Below are 27,531 nucleotides of genomic sequence, written 5' to 3'. Positions count from 1 at the left end.
CATGCTCACCACATAGCCAAAATTAAACAAGTCCCGTTCCCCAGCATTTGGCCCCAATCCCTCTAAACGCATCCTATCAAGAAACTCAACCGATTACCTTTGCAATTTTCTGAGTGTAATAGCCTCCTCCACTTCCTCTGGTAGATCATTCCAAACACGCACAACCTTCTTTGTGAGAAATCTGCCTCAGGTCCTTTGTCACTTTCAGCACACTCACCTTAAAGCTATGCTGTCGAGTTTTCAACTCACACCAACTTGGGTAAAACACGTAAATAGTCAGTTTACCACCCTTCCATAAGGTCATGTCGCAGCTGTTACGCTGCAAGGAAAGTCGTCCCAGCCTATTCCATCTCGCCCTACGGTACAAACATCGACGACATCTTTGTCTATATTTTGTCATCAATTTAACGTGTCTTTTTTTAACGTTTTCAAGATGTCAATTACGCTGGACAACAACGAGCTATTGGAAACAGAAAGGTGAAACGTAGAACGGATTCAGCTTTCATTACTGCACGCCACGGAGCCGCAGCACGGCCGGCTGTGGCTTGTTTCTGTCGTGTAGTGGTCATCACGTGCGCCTCACACGCGAAACATCACCAGTTCGAAAGTGGGCAGAAGCTGTTTTGTTCTTCAACTGCAGCCTTTTTCATGGACAAGAGCTGAGCTTTCTTGCGTGCTTTCCCATCTGCAAACCTGCCTTCGAATTTGCTTGAACAAATCTGTTCTCGTCGTGAAATGTAATGCAATTCCATTTAATTACAGTGCAAAGCGTTGTTAAGTTTTTCTCCAACCTGGGTCTGATCATATGCCATTCCGTTGGAGAGTGTAGTTACCGCCTTCTGATCCTTTCATGAAAAGCAGTACCGCATTTGCCTTCCTTGCGCAGGCGGCTTGGTTCAAAGACAGGAAAGAAGCTGATGCTCCAGTGTCACAGCGCACCACGAATTCCTGAACTTGTCTGCCTGTCAAATGTACCCCAAGGTTGTCTCAGAAAGACCTCATTTGGAAGCTGTCAATCGTTATTCAACGTGCGAGAATTGGCACCAGATATCCTGAATCATGTTTGGAGCAATTCGCACGTTAGTGACTCATTCAATTAGCAACAGCAATGAAAGAAATTGCACTCTGAGAGGAACCTTTCGACTTGCGTAATTAATAGCGTCGCTATGATTCAGGTCCCCCCCGAGATCTAAGTCATGTTGGAACTGAAACGGAGGAATCGACAGAGAGGCTACAGAATGACATCGCATCCATTTGGATTTCTTTAAATCACTGACGAGCAGGAAAATGTAAACGGGGAGGGCGAGTGGGGAAGTGAGGCAGTTGCAGCTCTGGTGAAATTCCTTCTTTGTGATTCACTCAGCAACCAGAGACGTGAAGGTGACTCAGGCGTGAGAGCTCTTCACTTCGAGAACAAAAAGCACTCAAGGGAAGTTAGCGCCTCTTCTGGAGTGGGGGTGGGGTGAGCTAATTACCTTTTGACTTCTGTGACTATGTTCAGAAACTGGCTTTTAGATTGAGGTGAACAGAAACTGCATTTCTAAAAAGCACCATGGAATTTAGCAAAATTGATTGAGTCGCTTCTCCTCGATTCCCACACAGGTTTCCAACTCATTTGGTATCCATGTGGCTCATGTCCAGGAGTGAACATCTCAGCAGCAAATTGCAAGGTTAAGGTAAAAGGCAAGGAAAGTGGCATCTCGAACTGGCTCCGAGGTCAGAGCATTCTCACAATGTGATCTGTCGTTCTCGGATTGTAATGCTACCTCCGGTTTTAGGGTGGAGAACATTCTTTGGGACTCTTATTCTGAAAAATAAAACCGACACAGTGACTGAAACTATGCTGCACGGTATGATGTGGAACACGGCCTGCTCAGGTTTGCGCATTTTCCCTGTAGTCCGGTGTGTTTCGTGTTCCGTGTAAACGTGAAAGTCGTCCTGTTTCGAGCAATGGGTGAAATCATTTAGCAAAGCAAGAATGGAAATACCAGTAATGTCAAGCAGCTCATGGTTATTTGACCAAATCTTAAGCGAACCCATATTCTCACGCACTCACAGATACATTTGTAGCTGAAGAGAGCCTGAGAAGATAGACTCAGCTTACCATTGATTTTTGTCTGGATTGATGGGCTATCAATATCTGCTGCGAAATTGACATTGTAGCCGGGCACATCCCAGCAGCTGTGCGAGTCCGAGAGGAATCATGGAACCCTTTTCATGTGACTTTGCATCTGTTGTTATGCAGGAGCACAATTGGAAATAGAAGAAAATGAGGCGGCGCGGCCGGCTGGTAGTGTGGCCGAGCGGTCTAAGGCGCTGGATCCAGGTTCCAGTCTCGAAAGGGGCGTGGGTTCGAATTCCACCACTGCCATTTCTGCTGATCAACTCCAACGCTGCAGCTTGTTAAAATGCTGTTTCGGTGTCCACTGTATATTGATGTTGTAAACAAAAGTAAAATGGGTTTGCTTCCCAGGGAATTAACTGTGGTGTGGGATACTGCCAAATATTTCAAAATGTCTCTGCTGTCATGATCGTTTTCGCCTCACGCGGGGAAAATCGCAAACACTTCTGCCGTCCCAGGCAAGTTGTGCTTTTACTGGAGCCGAATGGAGACTGTTATTTCATCGTTGTTGTGAAACGAAGTCCCACGGTGACTCTACTCGATGTTATTTGGGTTTCTAGCTAATGGGAAAATCGTTCCAATGAATTTCGATGTCAGACCTGATTGAATTTCTCCCATTTCATTCATTTCCGTCCCGGAAACATCGGAAGGGAAAGGTAATCTAATCGAGACTGTGATTGGTGAAATTCACTTTTTACGGCCAATTCTTATTATGTTCTTTCTTTCTCTCGTTTCAGCATTGTCTGGAAAATGGTGGTGCACTAAGGCTGCAATATGTTTGAAAGAGTCGTTTGGAAATGCCCTGTTGTTAGTTGTGAGATTACTTTATGACTCATGCCCTCGGACTGGATCACATTTAGCATTCATGCATCTCAGTGTCTGAAAATGCATGAGGTATGCCAGTTTTGTTTGTGTTCCGTGTTAAATGCTTTCTGTTTTGCGATTCGCTCAATACATTACGAAGTTACAGGGTTTCTGAGGTAACTTCCAGCAGCAAAAATCCTCAGCTGAGGATCTGGGAATATTTCACAGAGTATGGTCAGTCGGAGCTAAAGTAAGGAAGTCGTTCGTTTCTGCAGTGTTTCACAATACTACCTTTCCCGTGAGCATTCGAACAGAGTAAATGATTGTGCCACAGACTGCGATGGCAAACTCCGCTAAAAAGTAATCCTTTAAAGCCGGTGGAAGCAACACGACGTTATTGGGGTACACCGTGGAAAAAGATACTTCGGTGGACCTCGTCCATGCTCACCACATAGCCAAAATTAAACAAGTCCCGTTCCCCAGCATTTGGCCCCAATCCCTCTAAACGCATCCTATCAAGAAACTCAACCGATTACCTTTGCAATTTTCTGAGTGTAATAGCCTCCTCCACTTCCTCTGGTAGATCATTCCAAACACGCACAACCTTCTTTGTGAGAAATCTGCCTCAGGTCCTTTGTCACTTTCAGCACACTCACCTTAAAGCTATGCTGTCGAGTTTTCAACTCACACCAACTTGGGTAAAACACGTAAATAGTCAGTTTACCACCCTTCCATAAGGTCATGTCGCAGCTGTTACGCTGCAAGGAAAGTCGTCCCAGCCTATTCCATCTCGCCCTACGGTACAAACATCGACGACATCTTTGTCTATATTTTGTCATCAATTTAACGTGTCTTTTTTTAACGTTTTCAAGATGTCAATTACGCTGGACAACAACGAGCTATTGGAAACAGAAAGGTGAAACGTAGAACGGATTCAGCTTTCATTACTGCACGCCACGGAGCCGCAGCACGGCCGGCTGTGGCTTGTTTCTGTCGTGTAGTGGTCATCACGTGCACCTCACACGCAAACATGACCAGTTCGAAAGTGGGCAGAAGCTGTTTTGTTCTTCAACTGCAGCCTTTTTCATGGACAAGAGCTGAGCTTTCTTGCGTGCTTTCCCATCTGCAAACCTGCCTTCGAATTTGCTTGAACAAATCTGTTCTCGTCGTGAAATGTAATGCAATTCCATTTAATTACAGTGCAAAGCGTTGTTAAGTTTTTCTCCAACCTGGTTCTGATCATATGCCATTCCGTTGGAGAGTGTAGTTACCGCCTTCTGATCCTTTCATGAAAAGCAGTACCGCATTTGCCTTCCTTGCGCAGGCGGCTTGGTTCAAAGACAGGAAAGAAGCTGATGCTCCAGTGTCACAGCGCACCACGAATTCCTGAACTTGTCTGCCTGTCAAATGTACCCCAAGGTTGTCTCAGAAAGACCTCATTTGGAAGCTGTCAATCGTTATTCAACGTGCGAGAATTGGCACCAGATATCCTGAATCATGTTTGGAGCAATTCGCACGTTAGTGACTCATTCAATTAGCAACAGCAATGAAAGAAATTGCACTCTCAGAGGAACCTTTCGACTTGCGTAATTAATAGCGTCGCTATGATTAAGGTCCCCCCCGAGATCTAAGTCATGTTGGAACTGAAACGGAGGAATCGACAGACAGGCTACAGAATGACATCGCATCCATTTGGATTTCTTTAAATCACTGACGAGCAGGAAAATGTAAACGGGGAGGGCGAGTGGGGAAGTGAGGCAGTTGCAGCTCTGGTGAAATTCCTTCTTTGTGATTCACTCAGCAACCAGAGACGTGAAGGTGACTCAGGCGTGAGAGCTCTTCACTTCGAGAACAAAAAGCACTCAAGGGAAGTTAGCGCCTCTTCTGGAGTGGGGGTGGGGTGATCTAATTACCTTTTGACTTCTGTGACTATGTTCAGAAACTGGCTTTTAGATTGAGGTGAACAGAAACTGCATTTCTAAAAAGCACCATGGAATTTAGCAAAATTGATTGAGTCGCTTCTCCTCGATTCCCACACAGGTTTCCAACTCATTTGGTATCCATGTGGCTCATGTCCAGGAGTGAACATCTCAGCAGCAAATTGCAAGGTTAAGGTAAAAGGCAAGGAAAGTGGCATCTCGAACTGGCTCCGAGGTCAGAGCATTCTCACAATGTGATCTGTCGTTCTCGGATTGTAATGCTACCTCCGGTTTTAGGGTGGAGAACATTCTTTGGGACTCTTATTCTGAAAAATAAAACCGACACAGTGACAGAAACTATGCTGCACGGTATGATGTGGAACACGGCCTGCTCAGGTTTGCGCATTTTCCCTGTAGTCCGGTGTGTTTCGTGTTCCGTGTAAACGTGAAAGTCGTCCTGTTTCGAGCAATGGGTGAAATCATTTAGCAAAGCAAGAATGGAAATACCAGTAATGTCAAACAGCTCATGGTTATTTGACCAAATCATAAGCGAACACATATTCTCACGCACTCACAGATACATTTGTAGCTGAAAAGAGCCTGAGAAGATAGACTCAGCTTACCATTGATTTTTGTCTGGATTGATGGGCTATCAATATCTGCTGCGAAATTGACATTGTAGCCGGGCACATCCCAGCAGCTGTGCGAGTGCGAGAGGAATCATGGAACCCTTTTCATGTGACTTTGCATCTGTTGTTATGCAGGAGCACAATTGGAAATAGAAGAAAATGAGGCGGCGCGGCCGGCTGGTAGTGTGGCCGAGCGGTCTAAGGCGCTGGATCCAGGTTCCAGTCTCGAAAGGGGCGTGGGTTCGAATCCCACCACTGCCATTTCTGCTGATCAACTCCAACGCTGCAGCTTGTTAAAATGCTGTTTCGGTGTCCACTGTATATTGATGTTGTAAACAAAAGTAAAATGGGTTTGCTTCCCAGGGAATTAACTGTGGTGTGGGATACTGCCAAATATTTCAAAATGTCTCTGCTGTCATGATCGTTTTCGCCTCACGCGGGGAAAATCGCAAACACTTCTGCCGTCCCAGGCAAGTTGTGCTTTTACTGGAGCCGAATGGAGACTGTTATTTCATCGTTGTTGTGAAACGAAGTCCCACGGTGACTCTACTCGTTGTTATTTGGGTTTCTAGCTTATGGGAAAATCGTTCCAATGAATTTCGATGTCAGACCTTATTGAATTTCTCCCATTTCATTCATTTCCGTCCCGGAAACATCGGAAGGGAAAGGTAATCTAATCGAGACTGTGATTGGTGAAATTCACTTTTTACGGCCAATTCTTATTATGTTCTTTCTTTCTCTCGTTTCAGCATTGTCTGGAAAATGGTGGTGCACTAAGGCTGCAGTATGTTTGAAAGAGTCGTTTGGAAATGCCCTGTTGTTAGTTGTGAGATTACTTTATGACTCATGCCCTCGGACTGGATCACATTTAGCATTCATGCATCTCAGTGTCTGAAAATGCATGAGGTATGCCAGTTTTGTTTGTGTTCCGTGTTAAATGCTTTCTGTTTTGCGATTCGCTCAATACATTACGAATTTACAGGGTTTCTGAGGTAACTTCCAGCAGCAAAAATCCTCAGCTGAGGATCTGGGAAAATTTCACAGAGTATGGTCAGTCGGAGCTAAAGTAAGGAAGTCGTTCGTTTCTGCAGTGTTTCACAATACTACCTTTCCCGTGAGCAGTCGAACAGAGTAAATGATTGTGCCACAGACTGCGATGGCAAACTCCGCTAAAAAGTAATCCTTTAAAGCCGGTGGAAGCAACACGACGTTATTGGGGTACACCGTGGAAAAAGATACTTCGGTGGACCTCGTCCATGCTCACCACATAGCCAAAATTAAACAAGTCCCGTTCCCCAGCATTTGGCCCCAATCCCTCTAAACGCATCCTATCAAGAAACTCAACCGATTACCTTTGCAATTTTCTGAGTGTAATAGCCTCCTCCACTTCCTCTGGTAGATCATTCCAAACACGCACAACCTTCTTTGTGAGAAATCTGCCTCAGGTCCTTTGTCACTTTCAGCACACTCACCTTAAAGCTATGCTGTCGAGTTTTCAACTCACACCAACTTGGGTAAAACACGTAAATAGTCAGTTTACCACCCTTCCATAAGGTCATGTCGCAGCTGTTACGCTGCAAGGAAAGTCGTCCCAGCCTATTCCATCTCGCCCTACGGTACAAACATCGACGACATCTTTGTCTATATTTTGTCATCAATTTAACGTGTCTTTTTTTAACGTTTTCAAGATGTCAATTACGCTGGACAACAACGAGCTATTGGAAACAGAAAGGTGAAACGTAGAACGGATTCAGCTTTCATTACTGCACGCCACGGAGCCGCAGCACGGCCGGCTGTGGCTTGTTTCTGTCGTGTAGTGGTCATCACGTGCACCTCACACGCAAACATCACCAGTTCGAAAGTGGGCAGAAGCTGTTTTGTTCTTCAACTGCAGCCTTTTTCATGGACAAGAGCTGAGCTTTCTTGCGTGCTTTCCCATCTGCAAACCTGCCTTCGAATTTGCTTGAACAAATCTGTTCTCGTCGTGAAATGTAATGCAATTCCATTTAATTACAGTGCAAAGCGTTGTTAAGTTTTTCTCCAACCTGGTTCTGATCATATGCCATTCCGTTGGAGAGTGTAGTTACCGCCTTCTGATCCTTTCATGAAAAGCAGTACCGCATTTGCCTTCCTTGCGCAGGCGGCTTGGTTCAAAGACAGGAAAGAAGCTGATGCTCCAGTGTCACAGCGCACCACGAATTCCTGAACTTGTCTGCCTGTCAAATGTACCCCAAGGTTGTCTCAGAAAGACCTCATTTGGAAGCTGTCAATCGTTATTCAACGTGCGAGAATTGGCACCAGATATCCTGAATCATGTTTGGAGCAATTCGCACGTTAGTGACTCATTCAATTAGCAACAGCAATGAAAGAAATTGCACTCTCAGAGGAACCTTTCGACTTGCGTAATTAATAGCGTCGCTATGATTAAGGTCCCCCCCGAGATCTAAGTCATGTTGGAACTGAAACGGAGGAATCGACAGACAGGCTACAGAATGACATCGCATCCATTTGGATTTCTTTAAATCACTGACGAGCAGGAAAATGTAAACGGGGAGGGCGAGTGGGGAAGTGAGGCAGTTGCAGCTCTGGTGAAATTCCTTCTTTGTGATTCACTCAGCAACCAGAGACGTGAAGGTGACTCAGGCGTGAGAGCTCTTCACTTCGAGAACAAAAAGCACTCAAGGGAAGTTAGCGCCTCTTCTGGAGTGGGGGTGGGGTGATCTAATTACCTTTTGACTTCTGTGACTATGTTCAGAAACTGGCTTTTAGATTGAGGTGAACAGAAACTGCATTTCTAAAAAGCACCATGGAATTTAGCAAAATTGATTGAGTCGCTTCTCCTCGATTCCCACACAGGTTTCCAACTCATTTGGTATCCATGTGGCTCATGTCCAGGAGTGAACATCTCAGCAGCAAATTGCAAGGTTAAGGTAAAAGGCAAGGAAAGTGGCATCTCGAACTGGCTCCGAGGTCAGAGCATTCTCACAATGTGATCTGTCGTTCTCGGATTGTAATGCTACCTCCGGTTTTAGGGTGGAGAACATTCTTTGGGACTCTTATTCTGAAAAATAAAACCGACACAGTGACAGAAACTATGCTGCACGGTATGATGTGGAACACGGCCTGCTCAGGTTTGCGCATTTTCCCTGTAGTCCGGTGTGTTTCGTGTTCCGTGTAAACGTGAAAGTCGTCCTGTTTCGAGCAATGGGTGAAATCATTTAGCAAAGCAAGAATGGAAATACCAGTAATGTCAAACAGCTCATGGTTATTTGACCAAATCATAAGCGAACACATATTCTCACGCACTCACAGATACATTTGTAGCTGAAAAGAGCCTGAGAAGATAGACTCAGCTTACCATTGATTTTTGTCTGGATTGATGGGCTATCAATATCTGCTGCGAAATTGACATTGTAGCCGGGCACATCCCAGCAGCTGTGCGAGTGCGAGAGGAATCATGGAACCCTTTTCATGTGACTTTGCATCTGTTGTTATGCAGGAGCACAATTGGAAATAGAAGAAAATGAGGCGGCGCGGCCGGCTGGTAGTGTGGCCGAGCGGTCTAAGGCGCTGGATCCAGGTTCCAGTCTCGAAAGGGGCGTGGGTTCGAATCCCACCACTGCCATTTCTGCTGATCAACTCCAACGCTGCAGCTTGTTAAAATGCTGTTTCGGTGTCCACTGTATATTGATGTTGTAAACAAAAGTAAAATGGTTTTGCTTCCCAGGGAATTAACTGTGGTGTGGGATACTGCCAAATATTTCAAAATGTCTCTGCTGTCATGATCGTTTTCGCCTCACGCGGGGAAAATCGCAAACACTTCTGCCGTCCCAGGCAAGTTGTGCTTTTACTGGAGCCGAATGGAGACTGTTATTTCATCGTTGTTGTGAAACGAAGTCCCACGGTGACTCTACTCGTTGTTATTTGGGTTTCTAGCTTATGGGAAAATCGTTCCAATGAATTTCGATGTCAGACCTTATTGAATTTCTCCCATTTCATTCATTTCCGTCCCGGAAACATCGGAAGGGAAAGGTAATCTAATCGAGACTGTGATTGGTGAAATTCACTTTTTACGGCCAATTCTTATTATGTTCTTTCTTTCTCTCGTTTCAGCATTGTCTGGAAAATGGTGGTGCACTAAGGCTGCAGTATGTTTGAAAGAGTCGTTTGGAAATGCCCTGTTGTTAGTTGTGAGATTACTTTATGACTCATGCCCTCGGACTGGATCACATTTAGCATTCATGCATCTCAGTGTCTGAAAATGCATGAGGTATGCCAGTTTTGTTTGTGTTCCGTGTTAAATGCTTTCTGTTTTGCGATTCGCTCAATACATTACGAATTTACAGGGTTTCTGAGGTAACTTCCAGCAGCAAAAATCCTCAGCTGAGGATCTGGGAAAATTTCACAGAGTATGGTCAGTCGGAGCTAAAGTAAGGAAGTCGTTCGTTTCTGCAGTGTTTCACAATACTACCTTTCCCGTGAGCAGTCGAACAGAGTAAATGATTGTGCCACAGACTGCGATGGCAAACTCCGCTAAAAAGTAATCCTTTAAAGCCGGTGGAAGCAACACGACGTTATTGGGGTACACCGTGGAAAAAGATACTTCGGTGGACCTCGTCCATGCTCACCACATAGCCAAAATTAAACAAGTCCCGTTCCCCAGCATTTGGCCCCAATCCCTCTAAACGCATCCTATCAAGAAACTCAACCGATTACCTTTGCAATTTTCTGAGTGTAATAGCCTCCTCCACTTCCTCTGGTAGATCATTCCAAACACGCACAACCTTCTTTGTGAGAAATCTGCCTCAGGTCCTTTGTCACTTTCAGCACACTCACCTTAAAGCTATGCTGTCGAGTTTTCAACTCACACCAACTTGGGTAAAACACGTAAATAGTCAGTTTACCACCCTTCCATAAGGTTATGTCGCAGCTGTTACGCTGCAAGGAAAGTCGTCCCAGCCTATTCCATCTCGCCCTACGGTACAAACATCGACGACATCTTTGTCTATATTTTGTCATCAATTTAACGTGTCTTTTTTTAACGTTTTCAAGATGTCAATTACGCTGGACAACAACGAGCTATTGGAAACAGAAAGGTGAAACGTAGAACGGATTCAGCTTTCATTACTGCACGCCACGGAGCCGCAGCACGGCCGGCTGTGGCTTGTTTCTGTCGTGTAGTGGTCATCACGTGCGCCTCACACGCGAAACATCACCAGTTCGAAAGTGGGCAGAAGCTGTTTTGTTCTTCAACTGCAGCCTTTTTCATGGACAAGAGCTGAGCTTTCTTGCGTGCTTTCCCATCTGCATACCTGCCTTCGAATTTGCTTGAACAAATCTGTTCTCGTCGTGAAATGTAATGCAATTCCATTTAATTACAGTGCAAAGCGTTGTTAAGTTTTTCTCCAACCTGGTTCTGATCATATGCCATTCCGTTGGAGAGTGTAGTTACCGCCTTCTGATCCTTTCATGAAAAGCAGTACCGCATTTGCCTTCCTTGCGCAGGCGGCTTGGTTCAAAGACAAGAAAGAAGCTGATGCTCCAGTGTCACAGCGCACCACGAATTCCTGAACTTGTCTGTCTGTCAAATGTACCCCAAGGTTGTCTCAGAAAGACCTCATTTGGAAGCTGTCAATCGTTATTCAACGTGCGAGAATTGGCACCAGATATCCTGAATCATGTTTGGAGCAATTCAAACGTTAGTGACTCATTCAATTAGCAACAGCAATGAAAGAAATTGCACTCTCAGAGGAACCTTTCGACTTGCGTAATTAATAGCGTCGCTATGATTAAGGTTCCCCCCCCGAGATCTAAGTCATGTTGGAACTGAAACGGAGGAATCGACAGACAGGCTACAGAATGACATCGCATCCATTTGGTTTTCTTTAAATCACTGACGAGCAGGAAAATGTAAACGGGGAGGGCGAGTGGGGAAGTGAGGCAGTTGCAGCTCTGGTGAAATTCCTTCTTTGTGATTCACTCAGCAACCAGAGACGTGAAGGTGACTCAGGCGTGAGAGCTCTTCACTTCGAGAACAAAAAGCACTCAAGGGAAGTTAGCGCCTCTTCTGGAGTGGGGGTGGGGTGAGCTAATTACCTTTTGACTTCTGTGACTATGTTCAGAAACTGGCTTTTAGATTGAGGTGAACAGAAACTGCATTTCTAAAAAGCACCATGGAATTTAGCAAAATTGATTGAGTCGCTTCTCCTCGATTCCCACACAGGTTTCCAACTCATTTGGTATCCATGTGGCTCATGTCCAGGAGTGAACATCTCAGCAGCAAATTGCAAGGTTAAGGTAAAAGGCAAGGAAAGTGGCATCTCGAACTGGCTCCGAGGTCAGAGCATTCTCACAATGTGATCTGTCGTTCTCGGATTGTAATGCTACCTCCGGTTTTAGGGTGGAGAACATTCTTTGGGACTCTTATTCTGAAAAATAAAACCGACACAGTGACTGAAACTATGCTGCACGGTATGATGTGGAAGACGGCCTGCTCAGGTTTGCGCATTTTCCCTGTAGTCCGGTGTGTTTCGTGTTCCGTGTAAACGTGAAAGTCGTCCCGTTTCGAGCAATGGGTGAAATCATTTAGCAAAGCAAGAATGGAAATACCAGTAATGTCAAGCAGCTCATGGTTATTTGACCAAATCATAAGCGAACCCATATTCTCACGCACTCACAGATACATTTGTAGCTGAAAAGAGCCTGAGAAGATAGACTCAGCTTACCATTGATTTTTGTCTGGATTGATGGGCTATCAATATCTGCTGCGAAATTGACATTGTAGCCGGGCACATCCCAGCAGCTGTGCGAGTGCGAGAGGAATCATGGAACCCTTTTCATGTGACTTTGCATCTGTTGTTATGCAGGAGCACAATTGGAAATAGAAGAAAATGAGGCGGCGCGGCCGGCTGGTAGTGTGGCCGAGCGGTCTAAGTCGCTGGATCCAGGTTCCAGTCTCGAAAGGGGCGTGGGTTCGAATCCCACCACTGCCATTTCTGCTGATCAACTCGAACGCTGCAGCTTGTGAAAATGCTGTTTCGGTGTCCACTGTATATTGATGTTGTAAACAAAAGTAAAATGGGTTTGCTTCCCAGGGAATTAACTGTGGTGTGGGATACTGCCAAATATTTCAAAATGTCTCTGCTGTCATGATCGTTTTCGCCTCACGCGGGGAAAATCGCAAACACTTCTGCCGTCCCAGGCAAGTTGTGCTTTTACTGGAGCCGAATGGAGACTGTTATTTCATCGTTGTTGTGAAACGAAGTCCCACGGTGACTCTACTCGTTGTTATTTGGGTTTCTAGCTTATGGGAAAATCGTTCCAATGAATTTCGATGTCAGACCTTATTGAATTTCTCCCATTTCATTCATTTCCGTCCCGGAAACATCGGAAGGGAAAGGTAATCTAATCGAGACTGTGATTGGTGAAATTCACTTTTTACGGCCAATTCTTATTATGTTCTTTCTTTCTCTCGTTTCAGCATTGTCTGGAAAATGGTGGTGCACTAAGGCTGCAGTATGTTTGAAAGAGTCGTTTGGAAATGCCCTGTTGTTAGTTGTGAGATTACTTTATGACTCATGCCCTCGGACTGGATCACATTTAGCATTCATGCATCTCAGTGTCTGAAAATGCATGAGGTATGCCAGTTTTGTTTGTGTTCCGTGTTAAATGCTTTCTGTTTTGCGATTCGCTCAATACATTACGAATTTACAGGGTTTCTGAGGTAACTTCCAGCAGCAAAAATCCTCAGCTGAGGATCTGGGAAAATTTCACAGAGTATGGTCAGTCGGAGCTAAAGTAAGGAAGTCGTTCGTTTCTGCAGTGTTTCACAATACTACCTTTCCCGTGAGCAGTCGAACAGAGTAAATGATTGTGCCACAGACTGCGATGGCAAACTCCGCTAAAAAGTAATCCTTTAAAGCCGGTGGAAGCAACACGACGTTATTGGGGTACACCGTGGAAAAAGATACTTCGGTGGACCTCGTCCATGCTCACCACATAGCCAAAATTAAACAAGTCCCGTTCCCCAGCATTTGGCCCCAATCCCTCTAAACGCATCCTATCAAGAAACTCAACCGATTACCTTTGCAATTTTCTGAGTGTAATAGCCTCCTCCACTTCCTCTGGTAGATCATTCCAAACACGCACAACCTTCTTTGTGAGAAATCTGCCTCAGGTCCTTTGTCACTTTCAGCACACTCACCTTAAAGCTATGCTGTCGAGTTTTCAACTCACACCAACTTGGGTAAAACACGTAAATAGTCAGTTTACCACCCTTCCATAAGGTTATGTCGCAGCTGTTACGCTGCAAGGAAAGTCGTCCCAGCCTATTCCATCTCGCCCTACGGTACAAACATCGACGACATCTTTGTCTATATTTTGTCATCAATTTAACGTGTCTTTTTTTAACGTTTTCAAGATGTCAATTACGCTGGACAACAACGAGCTATTGGAAACAGAAAGGTGAAACGTAGAACGGATTCAGCTTTCATTACTGCACGCCACGGAGCCGCAGCACGGCCGGCTGTGGCTTGTTTCTGTCGTGTAGTGGTCATCACGTGCGCCTCACACGCGAAACATCACCAGTTCGAAAGTGGGCAGAAGCTGTTTTGTTCTTCAACTGCAGCCTTTTTCATGGACAAGAGCTGAGCTTTCTTGCGTGCTTTCCCATCTGCATACCTGCCTTCGAATTTGCTTGAACAAATCTGTTCTCGTCGTGAAATGTAATGCAATTCCATTTAATTACAGTGCAAAGCGTTGTTAAGTTTTTCTCCAACCTGGTTCTGATCATATGCCATTCCGTTGGAGAGTGTAGTTACCGCCTTCTGATCCTTTCATGAAAAGCAGTACCGCATTTGCCTTCCTTGCGCAGGCGGCTTGGTTCAAAGACAAGAAAGAAGCTGATGCTCCAGTGTCACAGCGCACCACGAATTCCTGAACTTGTCTGTCTGTCAAATGTACCCCAAGGTTGTCTCAGAAAGACCTCATTTGGAAGCTGTCAATCGTTATTCAACGTGCGAGAATTGGCACCAGATATCCTGAATCATGTTTGGAGCAATTCAAACGTTAGTGACTCATTCAATTAGCAACAGCAATGAAAGAAATTGCACTCTCAGAGGAACCTTTCGACTTGCGTAATTAATAGCGTCGCTATGATTAAGGTTCCCCCCCCGAGATCTAAGTCATGTTGGAACTGAAACGGAGGAATCGACAGACAGGCTACAGAATGACATCGCATCCATTTGGTTTTCTTTAAATCACTGACGAGCAGGAAAATGTAAACGGGGAGGGCGAGTGGGGAAGTGAGGCAGTTGCAGCTCTGGTGAAATTCCTTCTTTGTGATTCACTCAGCAACCAGAGACGTGAAGGTGACTCAGGCGTGAGAGCTCTTCACTTCGAGAACAAAAAGCACTCAAGGGAAGTTAGCGCCTCTTCTGGAGTGGGGGTGGGGTGAGCTAATTACCTTTTGACTTCTGTGACTATGTTCAGAAACTGGCTTTTAGATTGAGGTGAACAAAAACTGCATTTCTAAAAAGCACCATGGAATTTAGCAAAATTGATTGAGTCGCTTCTCCTCGATTCCCACACAGGTTTCCAACTCATTTGGTATCCATGTGGCTCATGTCCAGGAGTGAACATCTCAGCAGCAAATTGCAAGGTTAAGGTAAAAGGCAAGGAAAGTGGCATCTCGAACTGGCTCCGAGGTCAGAGCATTCTCACAATGTGATCTGTCGTTCTCGGATTGTAATGCTACCTCCGGTTTTAGGGTGGAGAACATTCTTTGGGACTCTTATTCTGAAAAATAAAACCGACACAGTGACTGAAACTATGCTGCACGGTATGATGTGGAAGACGGCCTGCTCAGGTTTGCGCATTTTCCCTGTAGTCCGGTGTGTTTCGTGTTCCGTGTAAACGTGAAAGTCGTCCCGTTTCGAGCAATGGGTGAAATCATTTAGCAAAGCAAGAATGGAAATACCAGTAATGTCAAGCAGCTCATGGTTATTTGACCAAATCATAAGCGAACCCATATTCTCACGCACTCACAGATACATTTGTAGCTGAAAAGAGCCTGAGAAGATAGACTCAGCTTACCATTGATTTTTGTCTGGATTGATGGGCTATCAATATCTGCTGCGAAATTGACATTGTAGCCGGGCACATCCCAGCAGCTGTGCGAGTGCGAGAGGAATCATGGAACCCTTTTCATGTGACTTTGCATCTGTTGTTATGCAGGAGCACAATTGGAAATAGAAGAAAATGAGGCAGCGCGGCCGGCTGGTAGTGTGGCCGAGCGGTCTAAGTCGCTGGATCCAGGTTCCAGTCTCGAAAGGGGCGTGGGTTCGAATCCCACCACTGCCATTTCTGCTGATCAACTCGAACGCTGCAGCTTGTGAAAATGCTGTTTCGGTGTCCACTGTATATTGATGTTGTAAACAAAAGTAAAATGGGTTTGCTTCCCAGGGAATTAACTGTGGTGTGGGATACTGCCAAATATTTCAAAATGTCTCTGCTGTCATGATCGTTTTCGCCTCACGCGGGGAAAATCGCAAACACTTCTGCCGTCCCAGGCAAGTTGTGCTTTTACTGGAGCCGAATGGAGACTGTTATTTCATCGTTGTTGTGAAACGAAGTCCTCCGGTGACTCTACTCGATGTTATTTGGGTTTCTAGCTAATGGGAAAATCGTTCCAATGAATTTCGATGTCAGACCTGATTGAATTTCTCCCATTTCATTCATTTCCGTCCCGGAAACATCGGAAGGGAAAGGTAATCTAATCGAGACTGTGATTGGTGAAATTCACTTTTTACGGCCAATTCTTATTATGTTCTTTCTTTCTCTCGTTTCAGCATTGTCTGGAAAATGGTGGTGCACTAAGGCTGCAATATGTTTGAAAGAGTCGTTTGGAAATGCCCTGTTGTTAGTTGTGAGATTACTTTATGACTCATGCCCTCGGACTGGATCACATTTAGCATTCATGCATCTCAGTGTCTGAAAATGCATGAGGTATGCCAGTTTTGTTTGTGTTCCGTGTTAAATGCTTTCTGTTTTGCGATTCGCTCAATACATTACGAATTTACAGGGTTTCTGAGGTAACTTCCAGCAGCAAAAATCCTCAGCTGAGGATCTGGGAAAATTTCACAGAGTATGGTCAGTCGGAGCTAAAGTAAGGAAGTCGTTCGTTTCTGCAGTGTTTCACAATACTACCTTTCCCGTGAGCAGTCGAACAGAGTAAATGATTGTGCCACAGACTGCGATGGCAAACTCCGCTAAAAAGTAATCCTTTAAAGCCGGTGGAAGCAACACGACGTTATTGGGGTACACCGTGGAAAAAGATACTTCGGTGGACCTCGTCCATGCTCACCACATAGCCAAAATTAAACAAGTCCCGTTCCCCAGCATTTGGCCCCAATCCCTCTAAACGCATCCTATCAAGAAACTCAACCGATTACCTTTGCAATTTTCTGAGTGTAATAGCCTCCTCCACTTCCTCTGGTAGATCATTCCAAACACGCACAACCTTCTTTGTGAGAAATCTGCCTCAGGTCCTTTGTCACTTTCAGCACACTCACCTTAAAGCTATGCTGTCGAGTTTTCAACTCACACCAACTTGGGTAAAACACGTAAATAGTCAGTTTACCACCCTTCCATAAGGTCATGTCGCAGCTGTTACGCTGCAAGGAAAGTCGTCCCAGCCTATTCCATCTCGCCCTACGGTACAAACATCGACGACATCTTTGTCTATATTTTGTCATCAATTTAACGTGTCTTTTTTTTAACGTTTTCAAGATGTCAATTACGCTGGACAACAACGAGCTATTGGAAACAGAAAGGTGAAACGTAGAACGGATTCAGCTTTCATTACTGCACGCCACGGAGCCGCAGCACGGCCGGCTGTGGCTTGTTTCTGTCGTGTAGTGGTCATCACGTGCACCTCACACGCAAACATCACCAGTTCGAAAGTGGGCAGAAGCTGTTTTGTTCTTCAACTGCAGCCTTTTTCATGGACAAGAGCTGAGCTTTCTTGCGTGCTTTCCCATCTGCAAACCTGCCTTCGAATTTGCTTGAACAAATCTGTTCTCGTCGTGAAATGTAATGCAATTCCATTTAATTACAGTGCAAAGCGTTGTTAAGTTTTTCTCCAACCTGGTTCTGATCATATGCCATTCCGTTGGAGAGTGTAGTTACCGCCTTCTGATCCTTTCATGAAAAGCAGTACCGCATTTGCCTTCCTTGCGCAGGCGGCTTGGTTCAAAGACAGGAAAGAAGCTGATGCTCCAGTGTCACAGCGCACCACGAATTCCTGAACTTGTCTGCCTGTCAAATGTACCCCAAGGTTGTCTCAGAAAGACCTCATTTGGAAGCTGTCAATCGTTATTCAACGTGCGAGAATTGGCACCAGATATCCTGAATCATGTTTGGAGCAATTCGCACGTTAGTGACTCATTCAATTAGCAACAGCAATGAAAGAAATTGCACTCTCAGAGGAACCTTTCGACTTGCGTAATTAATAGCGTCGCTATGATTAAGCCCCCCCCCCCTAGATCTAAGTCATGTTGGAACTGAAACGGAGGAATCGACAGAGAGGCTACAGAATGACATCGCATCCATTTGGATTTCTTTAAATCACTGACGAGCAGGAAAATGTAAACGGGGAGGGCGAGTGGGGAAGTGAGGCAGTTGCAGCTCTGGTGAAATTCCTTCTTTGTGATTCACTCAGCAACCAGAGACGTGAAGGTGACTCAGGCGTGAGAGCTCTTCACTTCGAGAACAAAAAGCACTCAAGGGCAGTTAGCGCCTTTTCTGGAGTGGGGGTGGGGTGAGCTAATTACCTTTTGACTTCTGTGACTATGTTCAGAAACTGGCTTTTAGATTGAGGTGAACAGAAACTGCATTTCTAAAAAGCACCATGGAATTTAGCAAAATTGATTGAGTCGCTTCTCCTCGATTCCCACACAGGTTTCCAACTCATTTGGTATCCATGTGGCTCATGTCCAGGAGTGAACATCTCAGCAGCAAATTGCAAGGTTAAGGTAAAAGGCAAGGAAAGTGGCATCTCGAACTGGCTCCGAGGTCAGAGCATTCTCACAATGTGATCTGTCGTTCTCGGATTGTAATGCTACCTCCGGTTTTAGGGTGGAGAACATTCTTTGGGACTCTTATTCTGAAAAATAAAACCGACACAGTGACAGAAACTATGCTGCACGGTATGATGTGGAACACGGCCTGCTCAGGTTTGCGCATTTTCCCTGTAGTCCGGTGTGTTTCGTGTTCCGTGTAAACGTGAAAGTCGTCCTGTTTCGAGCAATGGGTGAAATCATTTAGCAAAGCAAGATTTGGAAATACCAGTAATGTCAAACAGCTCATGGTTATTTGACCAAATCATAAGCGAACACATATTCTCACGCACTCACAGATACATTTGTAGCTGAAAAGAGCCTGAGAAGATAGACTCAGCTTACCATTGATTTTTGTCTGGATTGATGGGCTATCAATATCTGCTGCGAAATTGACATTGTAGCCGGGCACATCCCAGCAGTTGTGCGAGTCCGAGAGGAATCATGGAACCCTTTTCATGTGACTTTGCATCTGTTGTTATGCAGGAGCACAATTGGAAATAGAAGAAAATGAGGCGGCGCGGCCGCCTGGTAGTGTGGCCGAGCGGTATAAGGCGCTGGCTCCAGGTTCCAGTCTCGAAAGGGGCGTGGGTTCGAATCCCACCACTGCCATTTCTGCTGATCAACTCCAACGCTGCAGCTTGTTAAAATGCTGTTTCGGTGTCCACTGTATATTGATGTTGTAAACAAAAGTAAAATGGGTTTGCTTCCCAGGGAATTAACTGTGGTGTGGGATACTGCCAAATATTTCAAAATGTCTCTGCTGTCATGATCGTTTTCGCCTCACGCGGGGAAAATCGCAAACACTTCTGCCGTCCCAGGCAAGTTGTGCTTTTACTGGAGCCGAATGGAGACTGTTATTTCATCGTTGTTGTGAAACGAAGTCCTCCGGTGACTCTACTCGATGTTATTTGGGTTTCTAGCTAATGGGAAAATCGTTCCAATGAATTTCGATGTCAGACCTTATTGAATTTCTCCCATTTCATTCATTTCCGTCCCGGAAACATCGGAAGGGAAAGGTAATCTAATCGAGACTGTGATTGGTGAAATTCACTTTTTACGGCCAATTCTTATTATGTTCTTTCTTTCTCTCGTTTCAGCATTGTCTGGAAAATGGTGGTGCACTAAGGCTGCAATATGTTTGAAAGAGTCGTTTGGAAATGCCCTGTTGTTAGTTGTGAGATTACTTTATGACTCATGCCCTCGGACTGGATCACATTTAGCATTCATTCATCTCAGTGTCTGAAAATGCATGAGGTATGCCAGTTTTGTTTGTGTTCCGTGTTAAATGCTTTCTGTTTTGCGATTCGCTCAATACATTACGAAGTTACAGGGTTTCTGAGGTAACTTCCAGCAGCAAAAATCCTCAGCTGAGGATCTGGGAATATTTCACAGAGTATGGTCAGTCGGAGCTAAAGTAAGGAAGTCGTTCGTTTCTGCAGTGTTTCACAATACTACCTTTCCCGTGAGCATTCGAACAGAGTAAATGATTGTGCCACAGACTGCGATGGCAAACTCCGCTAAAAAGTAATCCTTTAAAGCCGGTGGAAGCAACACGACGTTATTGGGGTACAACGTGGAAAAAGATACTTCGGTGGACCTCGTCCATGCTCACCACATAGCCAAAATTAAACAAGTCCCGTTCCCCAGCATTTGGCCCCAATCCCTCTAAACGCATCCTATCAAGAAACTCAACCGATTACCTTTGCAATTTTCTGAGTGTAATAGCCTCCTCCACTTCCTCTGGTAGATCATTCCAAACACGCACAACCTTCTTTGTGAGAAATCTGCCTCAGGTCCTTTGTCACTTTCAGCACACTCACCTTAAAGCTATGCTGTCGAGTTTTCAACTCACACCAACTTGGGTAAAACACGTAAATAGTCAGTTTACCACCCTTCCATAAGGTCATGTCGCAGCTGTTACGCTGCAAGGAAAGTCGTCCCAGCCTATTCCATCTCGCCCTACGGTACAAACATCGACGACATCTTTGTCTATATTTTGTCATCAATTTAACGTGTCTTTTTTTAACGTTTTCAAGATGTCAATTACGCTGGACAACAACGAGCTATTGGAAACAGAAAGGTGAAACGTAGAACGGATTCAGCTTTCATTACTGCACGCCACGGAGCCGCAGCACGGCCGGCTGTGGCTTGTTTCTGTCGTGTAGTGGTCATCACGTGCGCCTCACACGCGAAACATCACCAGTTCGAAAGTGGGCAGAAGCTGTTTTGTTCTTCAACTGCAGCCTTTTTCATGGACAAGAGCTGAGCTTTCTTGCGTGCTTTCCCATCTGCAAACCTGCCTTCGAATTTGCTTGAACAAATCTGTTCTCGTCGTGAAATGTAATGCAATTCCATTTAATTACAGTGCAAAGCGTTGTTAAGTTTTTCTCCAACCTGGGTCTGATCATATGCCATTCCGTTGGAGAGTGTAGTTACCGCCTTCTGATCCTTTCATGAAAAGCAGTACCGCATTTGCCTTCCTCGCGCAGGCGGCTTGGTTCAAAGACAGGAAAGAAGCTGATGCTCCAGTGTCACAGCGCACCACGAATTCCTGAACTTGTCTGCCTGTCAAATGTACCCCAAGGTTGTCTCAGAAAGACCTCATTTGGAAGCTGTCAATCGTTATTCAACGTGCGAGAATTGGCACCAGATATCCTGAATCATGTTTGGAGCAATTCGCACGTTAGTGACTCATTCAATTAGCAACAGCAATGAAAGAAATTGCACTCTGAGAGGAACCTTTCGACTTGCGTAATTAATAGCGTCGCTATGATTCAGGTCCCCCCCAAGATCTAAGTCATGTTGGAACTGAAACGGAGGAATCGACAGAGAGGCTACAGAATGACATCGCATCCATTTGGATTTCTTTAAATCACTGACGAGCAGGAAAATGTAAACGGGGAGGGCGAGTGGGGAAGTGAGGCAGTTGCAGCTCTGGTGAAATTCCTTCTTTGTGATTCACTCAGCAACCAGAGACGTGAAGGTGACTCAGGCGTGAGAGCTCTTCACTTCGAGAACAAAAAGCACTCAAGGGAAGTTAGCGCCTCTTCTGGAGTGGGGGTGGGGTGAGCTAATTACCTTTTGACTTCTGTGACTATGTTCAGAAACTGGCTTTTAGATTGAGGTGAACAGAAACTGCATTTCTAAAAAGCACCATGGAATTTAGCAAAATTGATTGAGTCGCTTCTCCTCGATTCCCACACAGGTTTCCAACTCATTTGGTATCCATGTGGCTCATGTCCAGGAGTGAACATCTCAGCAGCAAATTGCAAGGTTAAGGTAAAAGGCAAGGAAAGTGGCATCTCGAACTGGCTCCGAGGTCAGAGCATTCTCACAATGTGATCTGTCGTTCTCGGATTGTAATGCTACCTCCGGTTTTAGGGTGGAGAACATTCTTTGGGACTCTTATTCTGAAAAATAAAACCGACACAGTGACTGAAACTATGCTGCACGGTATGATGTGGAAGACGGCCTGCTCAGGTTTGCGCATTTTCCCTGTAGTCCGGTGTGTTTCGTGTTCCGTGTAAACGTGAAAGTCGTCCTGTTTCGAGCAATGGGTGAAATCATTTAGCAAAGCAAGAATGGAAATACCAGTAATGTCAAGCAGCTCATGGTTATTTGACCAAATCTTAAGCGAACCCATATTCTCACGCACTCACAGATACATTTGTAGCTGAAGAGAGCCTGAGAAGATAGACTCAGCTTACCATTGATTTTTGTCTGGATTGATGGGCTATCAATATCTGCTGCGAAATTGACATTGTAGCCGGGCACATCCCAGCAGCTGTGCGAGTCCGAGAGGAATCATGGAACCCTTTTCATGTGACTTTGCATCTGTTGTTATGCAGGAGCACAATTGGAAATAGAAGAAAATGAGGCGGCGCGGCCGGCTGGTAGTGTGGCCGAGCGGTCTAAGGCGCTGGATCCAGGTTCCAGTCTCGAAAGGGGCGTGGGTTCGAATCCCACCACTGCCATTTCTGCTGATCAACTCCAACGCTGCAGCTTGTTAAAATGCTGTTTCGGTGTCCACTGTATATTGATGTTGTAAACAAAAGTAAAATGGGTTTGCTTCCCAGGGAATTAACTGTGGTGTGGGATACTGCCAAATATTTCAAAATGTCTCTGCTGTCATGATCGTTTTCGCCTCACGCGGGGAAAATCGCAAACACTTCTGCCGTCCCAGGCAAGTTGTGCTTTTACTGGAGCCGAATGGAGACTGTTATTTCATCGTTGTTGTGAAACGAAGTCCCACGGTGACTCTACTCGATGTTATTTGGGTTTCTAGCTAATGGGAAAATCGTTCCAATGAATTTCGATGTCAGACCTGATTGAATTTCTCCCATTTCATTCATTTCCGTCCCGGAAACATCGGAAGGGAAAGGTAATCTAATCGAGACTGTGATTGGTGAAATTCACTTTTTACGGCCAATTCTTATTATGTTCTTTCTTTCTCTCGTTTCAGCATTGTCTGGAAAATGGTGGTGCACTAAGGCTGCAATATGTTTGAAAGAGTCGTTTGGAAATGCCCTGTTGTTAGTTGTGAGATTACTTTATGACTCATGCCCTCGGACTGGATCACATTTAGCATTCATTCATCTCAGTGTCTGAAAATGCATGAGGTATGCCAGTTTTGTTTGTGTTCCGTGTTAAATGCTTTCTGTTTTGCGATTCGCTCAATACATTACGAAGTTACAGGGTTTCTGAGGTAACTTCCAGCAGCAAAAATCCTCAGCTGAGGATCTGGGAATATTTCACAGAGTATGGTCAGTCGGAGCTAAAGTAAGGAAGTCGTTCGTTTCTGCAGTGTTTCACAATACTACCTTTCCCGTGAGCATTCGAACAGAGTAAATGATTGTGCCACAGACTGCGATGGCAAACTCCGCTAAAAAGTAATCCTTTAAAGCCGGTGGAAGCAACACGACGTTATTGGGGTACAACGTGGAAAAAGATACTTCGGTGGACCTCGTCCATGCTCACCACATAGCCAAAATTAAACAAGTCCCGTTCCCCAGCATTTGGCCCCAATCCCTCTAAACGCATCCTATCAAGAAACTCAACCGATTACCTTTGCAATTTTCTGAGTGTAATAGCCTCCTCCACTTCCTCTGGTAGATCATTCCAAACACGCACAACCTTCTTTGTGAGAAATCTGCCTCAGGTCCTTTGTCACTTTCAGCACACTCACCTTAAAGCTATGCTGTCGAGTTTTCAACTCACACCAACTTGGGTAAAACACGTAAATAGTCAGTTTACCACCCTTCCATAAGGTCATGTCGCAGCTGTTACGCTGCAAGGAAAGTCGTCCCAGCCTATTCCATCTCGCCCTACGGTACAAACATCGACGACATCTTTGTCTATATTTTGTCATCAATTTAACGTGTCTTTTTTTAACGTTTTCAAGATGTCAATTACGCTGGACAACAACGAGCTATTGGAAACAGAAAGGTGAAACGTAGAACGGATTCAGCTTTCATTACTGCACGCCACGGAGCCGCAGCACGGCCGGCTGTGGCTTGTTTCTGTCGTGTAGTGGTCATCACGTGCGCCTCACACGCGAAACATCACCAGTTCGAAAGTGGGCAGAAGCTGTTTTGTTCTTCAACTGCAGCCTTTTTCATGGACAAGAGCTGAGCTTTCTTGCGTGCTTTCCCATCTGCAAACCTGCCTTCGAATTTGCTTGAACAAATCTGTTCTCGTCGTGAAATGTAATGCAATTCCATTTAATTACAGTGCAAAGCGTTGTTAAGTTTTTCTCCAACCTGGGTCTGATCATATGCCATTCCGTTGGAGAGTGTAGTTACCGCCTTCTGATCCTTTCATGAAAAGCAGTACCGCATTTGCCTTCCTTGCGCAGGCGGCTTGGTTCAAAGACAGGAAAGAAGCTGATGCTCCAGTGTCACAGCGCACCACGAATTCCTGAACTTGTCTGCCTGTCAAATGTACCCCAAGGTTGTCTCAGAAAGACCTCATTTGGAAGCTGTCAATCGTTATTCAACGTGCGAGAATTGGCACCAGATATCCTGAATCATGTTTGGAGCAATTCGCACGTTAGTGACTCATTCAATTAGCAACAGCAATGAAAGAAATTGCACTCTGAGAGGAACCTTTCGACTTGCGTAATTAATAGCGTCGCTATGATTCAGGTCCCCCCCGAGATCTAAGTCATGTTGGAACTGAAACGGAGGAATCGACAGAGAGGCTACAGAATGACATCGCATCCATTTGGATTTCTTTAAATCACTGACGAGCAGGAAAATGTAAACGGGGAGGGCGAGTGGGGAAGTGAGGCAGTTGCAGCTCTGGTGAAATTCCTTCTTTGTGATTCACTCAGCAACCAGAGACGTGAAGGTGACTCAGGCGTGAGAGCTCTTCACTTCGAGAACAAAAAGCACTCAAGGGAAGTTAGCGCCTCTTCTGGAGTGGGGGTGGGGTGAGCTAATTACCTTTTGACTTCTGTGACTATGTTCAGAAACTGGCTTTTAGATTGAGGTGAACAGAAACTGCATTTCTAAAAAGCACCATGGAATTTAGCAAAATTGATTGAGTCGCTTCTCCTCGATTCCCACACAGGTTTCCAACTCATTTGGTATCCATGTGGCTCATGTCCAGGAGTGAACATCTCAGCAGCAAATTGCAAGGTTAAGGTAAAAGGCAAGGAAAGTGGCATCTCGAACTGGCTCCGAGGTCAGAGCATTCTCACAATGTGATCTGTCGTTCTCGGATTGTAATGCTACCTCCGGTTTTAGGGTGGAGAACATTCTTTGGGACTCTTATTCTGAAAAATAAAACCGACACAGTGACTGAAACTATGCTGCACGGTATGATGTGGAAGACGGCCTGCTCAGGTTTGCGCATTTTCCCTGTAGTCCGGTGTGTTTCGTGTTCCGTGTAAACGTGAAAGTCGTCCTGTTTCGAGCAATGGGTGAAATCATTTAGCAAAGCAAGAATGGAAATACCAGTAATGTCAAGCAGCTCATGGTTATTTGACCAAATCTTAAGCGAACCCATATTCTCACGCACTCACAGATACATTTGTAGCTGAAGAGAGCCTGAGAAGATAGACTCAGCTTACCATTGATTTTTGTCTGGATTGATGGGCTATCAATATCTGCTGCGAAATTGACATTGTAGCCGGGCACATCCCAGCAGCTGTGCGAGTCCGAGAGGAATCATGGAACCCTTTTCATGTGACTTTGCATCTGTTGTTATGCAGGAGCACAATTGGAAATAGAAGAAAATGAGGCGGCGCGGCCGGCTGGTAGTGTGGCCGAGCGGTCTAAGGCGCTGGATCCAGGTTCCAGTCTCGAAAGGGGCGTGGGTTCGAATCCCACCACTGCCATTTCTGCTGATCAACTCCAACGCTGCAGCTTGTTAAAATGCTGTTTCGGTGTCCACTGTATATTGATGTTGTAAACAAAAGTAAAATGGGTTTGCTTCCCAGGGAATTAACTGTGGTGTGGGATACTGCCAAATATTTCAAAATGTCTCTGCTGTCATGATCGTTTTCGCCTCACGCGGGGAAAATCGCAAACACTTCTGCCGTCCCAGGCAAGTTGTGCTTTTACTGGAGCCGAATGGAGACTGTTATTTCATCGTTGTTGTGAAACGAAGTCCCACGGTGACTCTACTCGATGTTATTTGGGTTTCTAGCTAATGGGAAAATCGTTCCAATGAATTTCGATGTCAGACCTGATTGAATTTCTCCCATTTCATTCATTTCCGTCCCGGAAACATCGGAAGGGAAAGGTAATCTAATCGAGACTGTGATTGGTGAAATTCACTTTTTACGGCCAATTCTTATTATGTTCTTTCTTTCTCTCGTTTCAGCATTGTCTGGAAAATGGTGGTGCACTAAGGCTGCAATATGTTTGAAAGAGTCGTTTGGAAATGCCCTGTTGTTAGTTGTGAGATTACTTTATGACTCATGCCCTCGGACTGGATCACATTTAGCATTCATGCATCTCAGTGTCTGAAAATGCATGAGGTATGCCAGTTTTGTTTGTGTTCCGTGTTAAATGCTTTCTGTTTTGCGATTCGCTCAATACATTACGAAGTTACAGGGTTTCTGAGGTAACTTCCAGCAGCAAAAATCCTCAGCTGAGGATCTGGGAATATTTCACAGAGTATGGTCAGTCGGAGCTAAAGTAAGGAAGTCGTTCGTTTCTGCAGTGTTTCACAATACTACCTTTCCCGTGAGCATTCGAACAGAGTAAATGATTGTGCCACAGACTGCGATGGCAAACTCCGCTAAAAAGTAATCCTTTAAAGCCGGTGGAAGCAACACGACGTTATTGGGGTACACCGTGGAAAAAGATACTTCGGTGGACCTCGTCCATGCTCACCACATAGCCAAAATTAAACAAGTCCCGTTCCCCAGCATTTGGCCCCAATCCCTCTAAACGCATCCTATCAAGAAACTCAACCGATTACCTTTGCAATTTTCTGAGTGTAATAGCCTCCTCCACTTCCTCTGGTAGATCATTCCAAACACGCACAACCTTCTTTGTGAGAAATCTGCCTCAGGTCCTTTGTCACTTTCAGCACACTCACCTTAAAGCTATGCTGTCGAGTTTTCAACTCACACCAACTTGGGTAAAACACGTAAATAGTCAGTTTACCACCCTTCCATAAGGTCATGTCGCAGCTGTTACGCTGCAAGGAAAGTCGTCCCAGCCTATTCCATCTCGCCCTACGGTACAAACATCGACGACATCTTTGTCTATATTTTGTCATCAATTTAACGTGTCTTTTTTTAACGTTTTCAAGATGTCAATTACGCTGGACAACAACGAGCTATTGGAAACAGAAAGGTGAAACGTAGAACGGATTCAGCTTTCATTACTGCACGCCACGGAGCCGCAGCACGGCCGGCTGTGGCTTGTTTCTGTCGTGTCGTGGTCATCACGTGCACCTCACACGCAAACATCACCAGTTCGAAA

Source organism: Chiloscyllium plagiosum, unplaced genomic scaffold (assembly GCF_037043375.1).
Source record: "Chiloscyllium plagiosum isolate Xiang-an unplaced genomic scaffold, Cpla_swu_hap1 HiC_scaffold_44, whole genome shotgun sequence".
Classification (NCBI taxonomy): Eukaryota; Metazoa; Chordata; class Chondrichthyes; order Orectolobiformes; family Hemiscylliidae; genus Chiloscyllium; species Chiloscyllium plagiosum.
This window is presented reverse-complemented; position numbering follows the sequence as displayed.